Source organism: Schistocerca gregaria, chromosome 5 (genome assembly GCF_023897955.1).
Source record: "Schistocerca gregaria isolate iqSchGreg1 chromosome 5, iqSchGreg1.2, whole genome shotgun sequence".
Lineage (NCBI taxonomy): Eukaryota > Metazoa > Arthropoda > Insecta > Orthoptera > Acrididae > Schistocerca > Schistocerca gregaria.
Window position 1 is genome coordinate 511,016,021 of NC_064924.1, and position 12,106 is coordinate 511,028,126.

The following is a 12,106-nucleotide window of genomic DNA, read 5'->3' on the forward strand; positions in this document are numbered from 1 at the left end:
GAGCCAACCTCATGAATCCATGGCCCCTACATGATATGACGTCAACATACACTGTTCAAGCTAGCGAAGGCTTTGCAGTGGTATGGGGCGCGTGCAGTTAGAGTGATATGGGATCCAGCAGGACAATGAGGCACCCCACACGTCCAGAACTGCTAGAAGAGTGGCTCCAGGAACACTTATGAATTTAAACACTTCTGCTGGCCACCAAACTCCACAGACATGGACATTATTGAGCGTATCTGGGATGGCTTGCAACGATCTGTTCACAAGATAACTCCACCCCATCGTACTCTTAGAATTTTTATGTATAGCCCTATAGGATTTATGGTGTCAATTCCCTCCAGTACTACTTCAGACATTCTTATAGCCCATACCACCACGTGTTGCGGCACTTCCGGGTGCTCGCGTTGGCTCTACACGATATTGGGCGGGTGTACCAATTTCTTTGGCTGTTCAGTGTATAATACAAGAGCCAAGAGGAAACCATAAAGGTAAACGACCACGAACGAAGTGCTCGCATTAAAACTATGTAAGACGTGGATGTAGTCGCTCACCCCCATTGTTCAGTGGAAGCAATGATGGAAAAGAATGAAAGGTTCAGTATGAGATTAAAATTCAAATTGAAAGGAAACAATGATACGATTCGCTGGTGACATGGCTATCCTGAGTGAAAATGAAGAAGAATTACATAATCTGCTGAATGGAATGAACGGGCAAATGAGTACAGAATATGGCTTGAGAGTAAATCGAAGAAATACAAAAGTAATTAAAAGTAGCAGAAATGAGAACAGCGAGAAACTTAACATCAGGACTGATGTTGAAGAGGCAGATGAAGTTAAGGAATTCTGCTAACTATGCAGCAAAATAAACATTGACGGACGGAGCAAGGAGGACATCAAAATCAGGCTAGCAATGACAAAAGGTGCCTTCCTGGTGAAGAGAAATCTACTAGTATCAAACCTAGGCCTTAATTTGAGGCAGAAATTCCTTAGTTTGTACGTTTGGAGCACAGCATTGTATGGTAGTGGAACATGACTTTGGGAAAATTTGAGGAGAACAGAATCGAAGCACTTGAAATGTGGTGCTACAAAAGAATGCTGAAAATCTGGTGTACTGATAAGGTAGGAAAGGAAGAGGTACAGCACAGAATCGGAGAGGAAAGGAATATGTGAAAAACACTGACAAGGAGAAGGGGCAAGATGAAAGGGACGACCGAGTGGCCGAGCGGTTCTAGGTGCTACAGTCTGGAACTGCGTGACCGCTACGGTCGCAGGTTCGAATCCAGCCTCGGGCATGGATGTTTGTGATGTCCTTAGGTTAGTTAGGTTTAAGTAGTTCTAAGTTCTAGGGGACTGATGACCTCAGAAGGGTTGGGATCTTGGGGGAAGGAGACCAGCCAGAGAGGTCATCGGTCTCATCGGATTAGGGAAGGACGGGGAAGGAAGTCGGCCGTGCCATTTCAAAGGAACCATTCCGCCATTTGCTGGAGCGATTTAGGGAAATCACGGAAAACCTAAATCAGGATGGCCGGACGCGGGATTGAACCGTCATCCTCCCGAATGCGAGTCTACTGTCTAACCACTGCGCCACCTCACTCGGTGATGACATCGGAAGTTAAGTCCCATAATGCTCAGAGCCATTTGAACCATTTGAAGGATGAAAGGACATCTGTTAAGACATGAGGGTAAGACTTGCATGGTACTAGAAGGAGGAACTGTAGAGGACGAAAACTGTAGAGGAAGAGAGATTTGAATACATACATCAAATAACTGAGGACGTAGGCTGCAAGTGTTACTCTGAGATGAAGAGCATGGCAAAGGAGAGGAATTCGTGGCGGGCAGCATCGAACCAGTCAGGTGACTGATGACCCAATAGAAAAAAAAGACTCTTTTAAATCACTTTTAATATGAACTGATTGAGTGCTGCAGTAGTGTTATACTATTAGAACCAGTACAGTTACCATTGCTTTTGAACACAATAAGTACTTGACGGAAAATCAGATGTAAATGAAACTAGACCTGCCGTCTTTCAACTATTCATTTCACTTCTAAATTTCGCGGAATTTACAGTGAAAGGATATAACCCTGCTGACGGTTAACGATTCTGGTCAATGAAGTTTCCCTCGAGAAGTTTGTTTTTCCATTAAACACACTGTAATGTTCCAAAAGTTGCCTAGACGTGGGTGTGCCTACTGCACACTACAAAAATACTGGCTGGTCCTTACTTTATGATGCGTTGCTTGTGGAGCGAAATAGTGTTCATTATGAGATCCATTATTGGCAAAAGGCTCTTCTTGATTAGCGATCAGATTAAATAAAATTGGGCCCACAGTATTCTTCATTATTTTCAAAATCTTCTTGAGGCCATACACTCTGCCCACATACTTACTCGTCCACTTATAATTTGACTTTCCACATATCGCAACATTTTCAACAGAAAACAGCTGAATTTGCTCCTCAACACTTATGTTTGTTTCACACCACACTTGTTTCGCAACTCTTTCTCTGCCATGACCTCTGCGACTGCGCACACTCTTGTTAGCGATGCTATTGTTACACGAAACATATTCTCTGCGCTTTATACAATGAAAACTTTTCTGACATGGCCGGGTGTTTAATACAGTGATTTGACATTATTAATTCTTACTTATTCCATCAATATACTTCATATTTTCAGAAACATTAATTACTAACAGAATTCATTAATATATGAATTTACAAGAAGATTTTATAAAGCTGAGTAGCTGAAAAATTGGTGAGGGGTGTCGCATTGCCCTGCTCGAATTGCCCAAGTTCGTCGGAACGCACAATGGACATGAATGGATGCAGGTGATCAGACAGGATGCTTACGTACGAGTCAAGTCGTATCTGGACGTATCAGGGGTCCCATATCATTGCAGCTGCACACGCCCCACACCGTTACAGAGCCTCCACCAGCCTGAACAGTCCTATGGGTTCATGAGTTTGATGAGATTGTCTCCTTCCCCGTACACGTCCATCCAATCTATACAGTTGGAAACGAGACTCGTCTGACCTGACCGGGAAATATGTTTCCAGTCATTAACAGTCCATTGTCGGTGTTGAGGCATAAAGGGGACAGGAATGAGTCTTCGGCTCCTGAAGCCCGCAGAGATGTCGGAGATTTGATGTTTTACCGGATTCCTGATATCCACGGTACACTCGTGAGATGACCGTTCAGGAAACTCCCCACTTCTTCACTACCTCGGAGATGCTGTGTCCTATCGCTCGTGCGCCGACTGTAACACCGCGTTCAAATTCATTTCAATCTTGATAACCTACCACTGTGGCAGCATTAACCGATCTAGCAATTGTGCCAGATTCGTGTTTTCTTATGTAGGCGTTGCCCACAACAGCGCCGTATTCTACCTGTTTATACGCACATAAAATAAAAGAAAGTTTTGCATCACCTCGATTCCAAGAACTCCTGAAGATAGACGTTAACTGTAGATATTGTATCACAGGAACAGTCCTTTTGACTGTTCAAAAATGTCCCTAAACTCGCCCAAAGACGCAAACAACCATAAATGTTTCAAATGGTTCAAATGGCTCTGAGCACTATGGGACTTAACATCTGTGGTCATCAGTCCGGTAGAACTTAGAACTACTTAAACCTAACTAACGTAAGGACCTAACACACATTCATGTCCGAGGCAGGATTCGAACCTGCGACCGTATCGGTCACGCGGTTCCAGACCGAACAGCCCAGACCGAAGCGCCTAGAACCGCACGGCCACCCCGGCCGGCTAACCATGCATGAAAACGCCTATTAGACTGAGGGGTTCCGGCAGGCGATCAGTTCCAGTCACTCTACAAGTAAGGATGTACACAGTTCGTGTTGTCTGTAGTTCAACCACCCCAGGACGATCAATACCGCGGTTCGATCGCGTCTGCATTGTTACTTTACACCAGGAAGGACTCACTACAAGGGCAGTGTCCAGGCGTCTCTGAGTGAACCAAAGCGATGCTTTTCGGACATGGAGGAGATACAGAGAGAGAGGAACTGTCGATGACAGGCCTCGCTCAGGCTGCACAAGGACTAATACTACGATGGATCAACTCTGTCAGCAACGATTCCAAGTTTAATAACACTTTTCGTGCAGCCACAGGACTGCGACCCAAACTGTACGCAATAGGATGCATGATGCGCAACTTCACTCCCGACGTCTATGGCGAGGTCCACCTTCGCAACGACAACACCATGCAGCGAGGTGCAGATGGGCCCAACAACATTCCGAAATGACCGCTCAGGATTGGTATCCCGTTCTCTTCACCGATGAGTGTCGCATATGCTTTCAACCAAATAATCGTAGGAGTCATGTTTCGAGGCAGCCCGGACAGACTGACGCCTTGGACACACTGTCCAGCGAGTGCAGGAAGGTGGAGGTTCCTGCTGTTTTGGTGTGGCATTGTGTGAGGCCGACATACGCCGCTGGTGGTCATGGATGACGCCATATCAGCTGTACGATACGTGGATGCCTTCCTCCGACCGATAGTGAAACCATATCGGCAGCATCTTGGCAAGGCATTCGTCTTCGTGGACGACATTTCGCGCCCCCATCGTGCACATCTCGTGAAGAAGTTCCTTCAGGATAACGACCTTGCTCGACTAGAGTGACCAGCCTGTTCTCCAGACATGAACACTATCGAACGTGCCTGGAATACACTGAAAAGGGCTGTTTATGGACGACGTAACCCACCAAACACCCTGAGGGGTCTACGCCGTATATGAACTAGTGCCTTGATCAAGTTGTGGATAGTATGCCACGACGAATACAGGCATGCGTCAATGCAAGAAGACATGCTATTGGGAATTAGAGGTACCAGTGTGGTCTTTCTGTAACTGACGCAACAGGCAACGTGTGGTTTTCATGAGCAATAAAAAGGGCGGAAGGAATGTTTATGTTGATCTCCATTCCAGTTTTTTGTACAGGATCTGGAACTTTCGGAACTGAGGTGGTGCAGAACTTTTTTGATGTTTGTATATCTCTGTAAATGAATATGGCGCTTCGGTGGATGTGTCTTACAATGAAATGTTCTCGCAGGTAAATTCAGCCATACATGTAGGTACTGTCTGTATAGCGAGTTGCAAATGGAGTTAGTACCAAAGAAGTAATAAATTAAAACGTTATTCCTTTTGTTCAAGTTTAACTTCGTGCCGCTGTAAATGGAACCCATTTTTCCACGCATCTAAATGTCAATGGCGTCATATCAGATGAATTATCTGTCGTACAATGATATAACTTTGCTGACTCATTCAGTGGTACATGTGGATAGTGTGTGAGAACTGCGTTCCTAGTAGCTGTTGGTGTGGTCTTCAGTCTGGTTTGATGCAGCTCTCCACGATACTCTGTCATGCGCAAGCCTTTTCATCTCCGAATTACTGCCACATACATCCTTCTGAATGTGCCTATTCTATTCGTCTCTGGGTCTCCCTCAACTATTTTTACCCGTACACTCTCCAACTCTAAACTGTTGATCACTTGATGTCAGAATGTATCCTTTCAACTGATCCCTTCTATCAGTCAAGCTAAGCCACAATTTTCTTGTCTCCTCAATTTTGTTCAGTATTTCCTCGTTAGTTACTAGATCTACCCATCTTAATCATCAGCAGTCTTCTGCAGCACAATATTTCAAAATCTTATATTCTCTTCTTGTCTAAACATTTTATTATTTATGGTTCACTTCCATGCATACCTACATCCAGACGAATACCTTTAGAAAAGATATCCTAACGCTTAATTGGATATTCGATTTCAACAAATTTCTGTTCTTCAGAAATGAGTTTTCTAGTCATTGCCAGTCCACATTTTATATCATCAGTACTTTGGCCATCCTCAGTTATTTTGCGCCTAAATAGCAAAACTAATCTATTACTTTAAGTACTTTCCCGATCTAGATCCTTCAGCATCACCTGATTTAATTCGACTACAACCATTATGCTTGTTTTGATTTTGTTGACGTTCATCTAATATCCCCCTTTCAAGACACTGTCCATTTCGTTCAACTTCTCTTTCCAGTCCTTTAATGTCTCTGGTAGATTTGTAATGTCATCGGCAAATCTGAAAGTTTTTGTTTCTTATCCCGGAACTTCAATTCCTACTCCGAACTTTTCGTTGGTTCCTTCTACTTCTTGCTCAGTGTAGACACTGAATAACACCATGGATAGGCTGCAACCCTGTCTCACTTTCTTCTCAACCACTCACTACCTCTCATGCCCCTAGACTCTTATAATTCCCGTCTTCTTTCTGTACAAGTTGTACATACCCTTGTGCTCCACGTATTATTCCCGTAACACCTTCAGAATATCATATATAGTATTCCAGTAAATAAAAGCTTTCTTTAAGTCTAAAAATACAGTAAAGTAGTTTAGTCTTTCCTTAATCTATCCTCTAAGCTACGTCGTGTTTCTAAATCTCCCAGGAATCCCAACTGATTTTCCTGAGATCAGATTCTACCAGTTCTTTCCATTCTTCTGTGAAGAATTCGTGTTAGTGTCTTGCAACCATAACTTAATAAACTGATAGTTCGGTAATATTCACATCTTTCGAATTGCGACAGAGCCGGTAACGAAGAAGTAATAAATTAAAACATGAAGACGGATGTTGAAATTTACTGCATGGACAGCGAAAATTCAGTATGCGATATTATCTTTCTTTCATCATTTTGTGGGGGATGTCAGCGACAAAAAGTTCCTTAAAAGTTTGAAATTACATGTAAAATTTGTTGTGAGTCACCAAGTCTTCTTATTCTCAAAATAAGACAAATACACCCTTTCCACCTATAGTACTAGTCTTATTGTGATAAACTCTTCACATAAAAGCTATCTCTTAAGGAGTAGAGACCGAGAGAGATGGCGCTGTGGTCAGCACACTGGACTTGCATTCAGGAGGACGACGGTCCAAATCCGCGTCCGGCCATCCTGATTTAGGTTCCCATGATTTCTGTATATCGCTTCAGGAAAATGCAAGGATGATTCCTGTGAAAGGGTACTGCGATTTCCTTTCGCATCCTTCCCTAATCCGAGCTTGTGTTCCGTCTCTAATGACCTGGTTGTCGACGGGACGTTAAACACTAATTTTCTCTTTAAGGAGTAGATGTTGATAGCATTTTAAACGAAGTCAATGATTACGTTAAGAGGGATAGGACGTCAAACGGGCCAACTTGGAGCAGGAGAGGCACCACAGGACATTGTAATTTGCACTGTTTATACTTTTACAAATAGATTCATGAAACTTTGTCAAAAATGTCCAAATGTGTGTGAAATCTTATGGGACTTAACTACTAAGGTCATCAGTCCCTAAGCTTACACACTACTTAACATAAATTATCCTAAGGACAAACACACACACACATGCCCGAGACCAGCGGCTAAAACATTGTCAGCATGACCAGGAAGTATTCAGGATTCACACTCATAGCAGTGGAAGTTCAAAGACACGAAAAAATAATATTTTATAAATGTGAAATTTCGTGATTTTTTTCACTTACTGTTAGCTGCATTTGTTGCTATAGGTACACTTTTCTTCATAAGTAAGACAGATTCGTCGATGAATTTTGCACAGCTTACAAACCGTATTTACAGGTGTTCGAAACTCTAGAATTTATTTAATGTATGGAAAAATGAATGGGCTGTTACGTTTTTAACTTCGTATTTAGAAAAAACTCGAATTTTATAGTTATTTATCTCAATTTTTACCACAGTTTTGAACAGATTTGGGAAATTCTAGAGTTTCATACCCCTGCCAGTATGGTTTGTATGCTGTGCAAAATTCATCGAAGATCCGCTCTTACTTGTGAAGAAAAGTGTACTTACAGCAACAAATGTAGCCGATACCAAGTGATAAAATAATCATTTTTCACATGTAAAAAACTTGTTTTTTTATGTTTTTGAACTTCCTCTGCCATGAGTATGACTCCTGAATCCTTCCTGGTCATTCTAAGAAAGTTTTATGAATTTATTTGTAAAAGCATAGACAGTGTAAATTAAAATGTCGTGTGGTACCTCTCCTGCTCCAAGTCGGCCCGTTTAATGTCCTAATGGACAGAAGTAGAAGGTGTTTAAAGAGAAGGGTAAATATTTTATGAGGTGGCAATATAGAGAAATTGCAATAAAAAGAGCCATATAACACGTTGCCAGTTGTTATTGAGTACAGAGATACAGCTTTCAATGCATTTTTGTTTCAGGTGTTGATACACCGGCTGTTATTAGTTGCTATGGGCGTACTTATTGAATGTCAGCAGTAGAGTGTTGATGGCCACATTGTGATGCAGTGCTTTAGCTTACATTGAAGTTTCTATGGTGATTTGTTGCCCATGTCCACTGTGCTGTACCTTGCAAACATGCTGCACGTATTTACACATGCTGAGTATGCCGACATGGTATTTGTGTAAGGGTTCTGTAATGGAAACGATACTGCTTCTTGTAAAGAATACGGCGTACGATTTCCTAACCGCAGACTACCAAATTCAAGAGTGTTTACTCCTGTATTCGATACTCTGTGTGACATAGGTACAGTGCCCAACAGTTATATCGCATCCTAACGTGTAAATCAAAACAGACTGTGGATGAAGTAGAACACATTATTTAGACGGTAGAACACAGTCAGTCAACAAGCACACGTAGAATTTTTCCACGTATCGGTATTCCACATACAAGAGTATGGCGGACATTACGTATGAAGGGGTTTTATCAGTATCATTTACAGCCCATTGGATGCCTTCGAGCAGGAAATGAAGACAGATGATTGGAATTTTGTCATTTGATACATGAAAATCGCCAGATAATCCCACTTTTGCTCTTCACTGATGAAACCACTTTCACTCGGAAACCACATCAATTTGTCTGAAGAAAACTAAAATTCTCTCGTGGAGACATTTTCGAGAACGCTTCTCCGCAAATGTGTGGTGTATTTTGATAGACAATCAGTAGATTGCGGCTGTTGTGTAGCCGCATCATCTTACAGGGCACCGTTATCTACGCTTTCTTGAAAATGAGCTTCCAGCATTACTGGAAGAGAGTCCTTTAGCTACGTCAATGCGTATGTTCATCCAGCGTGACGTGGCTCCTGCATATTGTGGTCAGAATCTAAACCTAACATTGCAGGTAGATGAATCGGTAGATATGGGCACGGTTCTTGGCCACCAAGGTCCAGGACCTTACCCCATTAGATTTTTGCATGTGGAGATGGTTGAAAGGCGAAGCCTACAAAGAAAATGCCAGGTAAAATAAATGCATAAATAAATATAAGAGCCGATGTGATCGTTCGGATAATCAGTAGTGCATCCATCATAAAACAATGCAAGACGACCTCAGAAGAGCTACACGTGGTGTTATCAGGAGAAGTCAAAAGTACATAGAAGTCGGCGTGGGGATTTTTAAAAATTAACGTCCTCATTTACCTTTGTTTTATGTTTGTGTTACATACTGCCAGCTTTATATCTGTGATCAATAAAAATTGAACACCTGCCATATGGCATTTTTTATTGCAATTCGTCTATACTACCACCTCCTACAATACGAGCGTTGCCCAGAAAGTAATGAACCGCATTTTCTTCTTCAACAACCCTTTGCTGAATATAATGAGAATTACACCCACGGAAGAATGGTGTCTTATCTACACACCCTATCCTTTCACGCAAACTCCATCCCGTTCTATGGCCTCCCTCCAACGCTAACCGAGGGCGTAGATGTGCTGTCGGTAAGACTGACTGCACTGATGGCAGAGCCAACCCTTCACTGTACGAATCACCTCCCCATTGTCCTATAACCTGCAACCATACGTCCCAATCCGTGACAAGGGGGGGGGGGGGCTCCCCCTCAGCTTGAAAACGTTACAACAAATTAAGACAAAAGTTTTTCCTGTGCGATTTGTAATCCACCATTAGACCCCGCGGGTCCCATCTTGACACACTTTTGAATACACCTTGCTGATTGACAAATGCAGCGCCAAGTGCTGAGTCGTAATGCGTCTGTCCTCGCGAAAGACATCAGCTCGCTGCAACGTGTCAGGTGTAACAGCCGTGGATGGTCTCTCGGACCCTTGCAAATCGTCGAGCTCCATCGAACCGTCTTCTGATAACCTCACCCTCCATGCCCAGCACTAACTGTATTTCTATCGACAGACTGCTGATGCTCCATAAACATTTCACAAGCGTTAGTGAATATACCCCACATTTTTGTTTCTCTAGTGAGAACTTCAGTGACGGCATGTTGCTTGCGACGTACATCATCTATTGTTGTTCTTGTTGTTGTGGTCTTCAGTCCAGAGACTGGTTTGATGCAGCTCTCCATGCTACTCTATCCTGTGTAAGCTTCTTCGTCTCCCAGTACCTACTGCAACCTGCATCCTTCTGAATCTGTTTACTGTATTCATCTCTTGATCTTCCTCTACGATTTTTACTCTCCGCGCTGCCCTCCAGTAGTAAATTGGTGATTCGTTGATGCCTCAGAATATGTCTTACCAACCGATCCCTTCTTCAAGTCAAGTTGTGCCTCAGATTTCTCTTCTCCCCAATTCTGTCCAATACCTCCTCATTAGATATGTTATCTACCCGCCTACTCTTCTGCATTCTTCTGTAGCACCACATTTCGAAAGCTTCTGTTCTCTTTCTCGATATTAACAAATTTCTCTCCTTCAGAAACGCTTTCCTTACCATTGCCAGTCTACATTTTATATCCTCTATACTTCGACCATCATCAGTTATTTTGCTCCCCAAATAGCAAAACTCCTTTAATACTTTAAGTGTCTCATTTCCTAATGTAATTCCCTCAGCATCACCCGACTTAATTCGACTACGTTCCATTATCCTCGTTTTGCTTTTGTTAACGTTCATCTTGTATCCATTCCGTTCAACTGCACTTCCAGGCCCTTTGCTGTCTCTGACAGAATTGCAATGTCATCGGCGAACCTCACAGTTTTTATTTTTTCTCCATGGATTTTAATTCCTTCTCCGATTTTTTTATTTCCTTTACTGCTTGCTGAATATACAGATTGAATAACATTGGTGATAGGCTACAACCCTGTCTCACTCCCTTCCCAACCACTGCTTCCCTTTCATGCCCCTCGACTCATAACCACAACCTGGTTTCTGTACAAATTGTAAATGGCCTTTCGCTCCCTTTATTTTACCCCTACCACCATCAGAATTTGAAATAGAGTATTTCACTCAACATTGTTAAAATCTTTATCCAAGTCCACAAATGCTAGAAACGTAGGTTTGTCTTTCCTTAATATATCTTCTAAGATACGTTTTAGGGTCAGTATTGCCTCGCGTGTTCCAATATTTCTACGGAATCCAAACTGATCTTCCTCGAGGTCGGCTCCTACCAGTTTTGCATTCGTCGGTAAAGAATTCGTGTTAGTATTTTGCAGCCGGTACTCATCTGCAGACGCTATTTTGAAACTGTCCTGCACCTACACTCTCTGTAGCAAGTGGTGGAAAGTTAGCGTGCTCACTCAGGAGCCTCCGGATAATACATACGTAACGTTTTGCAAAGCTGTGGTCTCGCGGTTCTAGGCGGGCAGTCCGAAACCGTGTGACTGCTACGGTCGCAGGTTCGAATCCTGCCTCGGGCATGGATGTGTGTGATGTCCTTAGGTTAGCTAGGTTTAAGTAGTTCTAAGTTCTAGGGGCCTGATGACCACAGCAGTTGAGTCCCATAGTGATCAGAGCCATTTGAAGCATTTTTCGTTTCGCATTCGTAACATTGTTTTCGGCTGAGAAAAGAAAATGCGGTGAATTAGTTTTTGGGTAACTCTTGTATTTACTACTCCTCCTGAAACACCTTGTACTGAGTATCAAGTTTTGTTACCACTTGAAGCCAGTAGATAGGCAACCTGTAACTGGTGCTAGTTGCGAAGTTTCGGGTTTCGGGACGATAGCTTCGTAGCATGGAATAGGTACGCAGCGTTCAGGACGTTAGAAACACGGGATAGTCAAAAGTCTCTGTTCGTGTCGCAAGTATTAGCAGACAAGTGGAGGTCGCTGTGTCGCGAGGTGACGTCAGCAGAGAGCGGACATGGGGCTTTCAGATTTACAGTCACGACCGGTCCCCAGCTCCAGCCGCTTATTTATTTATTTGCCGA